A 6,000-nucleotide genomic window follows, 5' to 3' on the forward strand; every position below is an offset into this window, starting at 1 on the left:
TAATATTGTAATTAATATAATTAATAATGTTTAGTCATCACAAATATTAATTTAGAGTTTTCCAAACTCATCAATCTCCCCCTTGATGACAAACATTATTAAAATTGAAATGGAAAGAAATTTAAAGAATTAGAGTAAAGAATACTCCCTTTGAATTTGAATTTCTCCCCCTTTCTAAATGTCACATGGCTCCCCCTTAATGTATGCTTATTTTACCAAGGGAAGCATTAACCTGTAACAATTTTGAAATCAAGCTTGAAGTAACAATGTTATTCAACATATTTATTTTGAAAAATGTTGAATGCTTGATTTATGAGCAGAGTTTGGTGATAATCAAAACTCATTTGTTATCATAATTGATTTTCTGCTCAAACTACACAACATAATCTATCAAAATCTGTTGCTGTTCAAAAAATATTTTTCAGTAAATCAGAGCAGTTTTGTTATGAAAAATATTTTTCAAATAAGATACAATCTTTCAAACACAGCAACTTTCACCATTACAAGCCTAAAGGAACTGCCAAACTTAAATCATTTTATCAAGGTAAGAAAAAAATATATCATCAACTTAGTAAACACATTTTACTAAGATATAGGTCAAATAATGGCAGCAAAATCACCAAACAGATGCATCATAATCAAAATATGATCAAAACAGATCACAATTCAAGCAGATTCATCAATCAAGCATCAATCCTTTTTAACAGGAGTGATCATGAATTCTCAACAGAGAATTTCATCCCTATTTTTCAATTTCAATTTTCAGCACCATTTCTCCCCCTTTTGGCATCAAGGGTCACTGCAAAATAAATGAAAACAACATACAAGAGGCATAATATTTGTTGTTCACCAAAACACAATAGTCCAGTAAGCACACATGCATTTGAGCAAATGACAATCGAAGTTCAACTCGAAATTAATCCACTAACACAAAGTGCTCAAAACAGAGCCAGATCAGAGCATAAAATAGAGCAAAATAGGTATGCAAAACAGTGCAACATAACAGTTTCAATTCAGCCTCCTTTTTTTTTTTCAATCAAGGAGCGACCCTGTAAAAAATGAGAAAAAAAAAAACAATGCAGTCCATACTAATTCAAGACAAGTGAAAATAGTTCCTAAGGGATGAGAAAAGGATGAAGATTTGATTTGACAACTTCCAAAAAAAATGAGGAACGGTTCAGAGTGATGTCAAAGAGATTTGGTGGGGCCCAAAATAATTAACTTCAGTTCAGTCTCCCCCTGTATCATGGCCCATTCAACACATCCTGAAATTTGTCTCCTGCTTTCCTACGAGACAAAACCAAACAGAATCAAAAAGTTCACAAATTTTCAACAGAACTTAATTCTATCATTCCCAAACTGTTTCTTAAGGTGCAGAATCTGTCTTCACATAAGGGCTTAGTGAAAATATCCGCAAGTTGATCTTCGGATTTTACAAATTGAATATCAATAGTTCCCTTTTGCACATGTTCTCTAATGAAATGATATTTAATTTCAATGTGCTTTGTTCTTGAGTGCAAAACAGGATTTTTTGAAATATTTATTGCACTCATGTTATCACAAAATAAGGGTATGCTATTGATCTTTAATTTGTAATCTTCCAATTGAGTTTTTAACCAAATTAATTGCGAACAACAAGCAGATGCGGATATATATTTAGCTTCAGTTGTGGATAGAGCCACTGTGGCTTGTTTCTTGCTTGACCACATGTTGAGTGAGCTTCCAAGGAAGCAACACATGCCCGAAGTGCTCCTTCTATCCACTCGATCTCCCGCATAATCTGCATCACAAAATCCTACTGTACAAAAATCATCAGATTTTGGATACCATAAACCATAATCACATGTTCCCTTAATGTACCTAATGATGCGTTTAACTGCCGTTAAATGGGATTCTTTTGGGTGAGATTGAAATCTTGAACATACACCCACACTTTGAACAATATCCGGTCTAGAGGATGTAAGATACATTAGTGAACCAATCATTCCTCTATACCGTGTCTCATCCACATCTAGGCCATCATCATCCTTTTCAAGTTTAGTGTTAGGATGCATTGGTGTTCCCATTGGTTTGGAATTCTCTAAGCCAAATTTCTTTATCAATTCTTTTGCATACTTGCCTTGGTGAATAAATGTACCACTAGGAGTTTGTTTAATTTGGAGGCCAAGAAAGAAAGTTAGCTCTCCCATTAAACTCATTTCAAACTCACTAGTCATGAGTTTTCCAAACTCTTCACACAAGGTCTCATTGGCTGATCCAAATACAATATCATCCACATAAACTTGAACAAGAAGAATGTCATCATTAGAAACTTTAATGAACAAAGTAGTGTCGGTGGTTCCCCTTTGAAAATGATTTTCTAACAAGAAGGCACTAAGCCTTTCATACCAAGCTCTTGGAGCTTGTCTAAGGCCATAAAGAGCCTTTGATAGTTTAAACACATGATTAGAAAAATTTTTATGTTCAAAACCGGGGGGTTGAGCCACATACACTTCTCTATCAATAAAGCCATTAAGGAAAGCACATTTAACATCCATTTGAAACATTTTGAAACCTTTATGGGCAGCATAGGCAAGAAGCAACCTAATTGCTTCCATTCTAGCTACCGGAGCAAAAGACTCATCAAAATCTATTCCCTCTTCTTGATCATAACCTTGGGCCACTAGTCTAGCCTTGTTACGAACAACTTGTCCATCCTCACCAAGTTTATTTTTGAAAACCCACTTAGTACCCGTTACCTTCTTACCATCCGGATGAGGTACTAAAGTCCAAACCTTATTCTTGTCAAATTGAGCAAGCTCCTCTTGCATGGCCTTGACCCATGATGGGTCTTCAAGAGCTTGTTTGACATTGTTAGGCTCTATTTGTGACAAGAGAGCAAGATTGTTAGGCTCGGTTTGTCTTTTGGTGGAGGATCTTGTGGTTACACCTTGAGAGGGATCACCAATGATGAAATCATGAGGATAACCCCTCATGGACTTCCATTCTCTAGGCTTTCGGACAGGTGTTGAGCTTTGATGAACTTCTGATGGTCTCACTGTTTCAGTTTCTCGTGTCTGCTCAGGAGACAAAATGGGAGTTTCTCCTTCAATCTGACGAGATAAAACAGGGCTGACAGATTCTTCATTTTCCACAGTTTTGGAATTTTCTTTACTTGTTCCATCCTCTTCACAATCTGAATCATTTTCCTTTACAATACTGGGAATTAAGTTAGAATCACAAAAGGTAACATGTATGGATTCCTCTATGGTCCTATGCTCTTTGAGATAAACTCTATAGGCCTTGCTTGTGGTGGAATATCCAACAAACATTCCTTCATAGGATTTTGGATCAAATTTTCCAAGGTTTTCCTTATTGTTAAGTACAAAGCATTTACATCCAAAAACATGAAAATACTTAAGATTTGGAGGGGTTCCTTTCCATAGCTCATAAGGAGTTTTCTTTAACCCTTTTCTAATGATTGTTCTATTCAAAATATAACATGCTGTGTTCACATCTTCAGCCCATAAGAATTTGGGAATTTCATTATCACATAGCATGGCCCTAGTCATTTCTTGAAGGCTTCGATTCCTTCTTTCAACCACCCCATTTTGTTGGGGGGTTCTAGGGCATGAAAAATTATGAGAAATCCCTAAGTCATCACAGAATTTTTCAAAATCTTGATTTTCAAATTCTCTTCCGTGATCACTTCTCAAATAGGCAATTTTCAAATCCTTTTCATTTTGAATTTTCTTACAAAGGGTGGAGAAGGCATAAAATGCATCATTCTTATGAGCAAGGAAAAGTACCCAACCAAATCTAGAGTAATCATCAACCACCACAAGACCATAGTGTTTACCTCCTAAACTTTGAGTTCTAGTAGGACCAAAAAGATCAATATGTAACATTTCCAATGGCCTTTTGGTTGATATTCCATCTTTTGATTTAAAAGAGGATTTTACTTGTTTGCCCAATTGGCAAGCATCACAAGTAAGATCCTTATCAAACTTGATGTTTGGAATTCCTCTAACCAAATTCTTTTTAACTAGCTTAGAAATTTGGTACATGCTAGCATGACCCAACTTTCTATGCCAAAGCCATTTTTCAGATTCAAGAGAGGTAAAGCATGTTACATTTTGTTCCTTTAAATCCTCAAGAGTTAATCCATACACATTATTACATCTTTTAGCTTTAAAAAGAACATCTCCAGTTTTCTCACAAACTACTAAGCAAACAAGTTTCTTGAAAATAACTTCAAAACCCAAATCACACAATTGACTAACACTAAGCAAGTTATGTTTTAATCCATGTACAAGAAGGACATCATTTATACAAGATGAGAGATTTTTACCCACTTTCCCAACAGCTACTATTTTTCCTTTTGCATCATCACCGAATGTGACAAATCCTCCATCATATTCATCAAGCTTTATGAAGAAGGCTGTCTTTCCGGTCATATGCCTAGAGCATCCGCTATCCATGTACCATGTGTTCTCTTTTCTTTTGGATGCTAGGCACACCTGCAAAACAATGCTTAAGAGACCTTAGGTATCCAAATCTTTTTGGATCCTTTAACGTTAAACCATCTTCTATGTCCTAAGCCATTGTAATCAAAAACAACTTTACAAACTTTGTCACCAATCATTCTTTCACCAAAGAAACATTGGATAGGAAAGTGTCCATTTCGATTGCATAGTCTACAAAATCTTGGAGTTGCTGTTTTGTTAAAGCAAGTTGGGTCTTGATACTTTGCATCATTTGAAGATGAAGCAATGTTTTCAAAATGTGATTTTTCAGATTTATAAAAGCCCAACCCAGCTTTATCATAAAGAGGTTTTTGACTAGCCAAGATTTGATTCAAATTTTCAGAACTTTGGGTGAACTTGGCTAAGTCTTCTTTAAGTCTGTTAACCTCTTTAAGCAACTCTTCATTTTGCTTAAAACAATTCACATATGCAAGGACAGAATGGTCACTTTCACAACTTTTAATTTGGGCTCTTAACTGCTTATTCTCTTCAACGAGATCACAAGCAGTTTCGGCCTCTCTCACTTTTTCTTTTAGAAAATTGTTTTCAGCTTGAAGAATGATGACTTGTTGTTCAAGTTCTTGATTTTCCAGTAGAAAGCATCTTATTTTTTCAGAAAGGTGATCTATCATAAGATGAAGATCTTCAGTGTCAGGGTTATGAAAGACTACCTGATGTACATGATCTGCCATAAGGCACTGTTGGGACTTGGTTTCTGATTTTTCATCATCATCATCATCTGAGTCATTTTCCAACTCTTCCCATGAAGCCATTAGTCCTTTCTTCTTTCCCTTTTTTGGCCTTTCTTCCTTCTTCAACTTGGGACAGTCAGATTTGAAATGCCCCATTTCCTTGCAATTGAAACAGGTTACTTTGCTAAGATCTTTCTTTGTCCTCCTGGAGCTGCCGCCTTTGCCTTTGAGCTTTGCCATTTTCCTGAATTTTTTTGCAAACAACACAAACTCACTGGATTCATCATCCAGAGGGTTAGTTACAGAAGAAAATGCAATTCCTTTCTTTTTTGAATCTTTTTTCAAATAGGAGTTTTCAAAAGCAAGTAAGTTTCCTCTCAAATCATCAAGTGTCATGGAATCTAAGTTACTACTATCAGAAATAATTAGGGCTTTTGTTTCCCACTCTTTTGTGAGACACCTCAACACTCTTCTCACTAGCACAGATTCTGAATGTGTGATTCCAAGAGCATCTAAGCCAATAGTGATGGCATTGAACCGTTCGAACAGTTCATCGATGGACTCTCCTTCCTTCATTGTAAACATTTCATATTCCCTGTTTAACATGTCTGTCCGAGTCTTTTTTACAATGGTAGTTCCTTCATGAGTGATTTGCAACTTGTCCCAGATTTCCTTTGCCGTTGTGCATCGTGATACTCGTCGGTACTCCTCAAAGCTGATAGCACAATTGAGCAGATTAGTTGCCTTGGCATTTAACTCCACCTTCTTCCTATCTTCCTCGGTCCAGCTTGCTTCTGGTTTAA

Source organism: Arachis stenosperma, chromosome 2, assembly GCF_014773155.1.
Source record: "Arachis stenosperma cultivar V10309 chromosome 2, arast.V10309.gnm1.PFL2, whole genome shotgun sequence".
Lineage (NCBI taxonomy): Eukaryota > Viridiplantae > Streptophyta > Magnoliopsida > Fabales > Fabaceae > Arachis > Arachis stenosperma.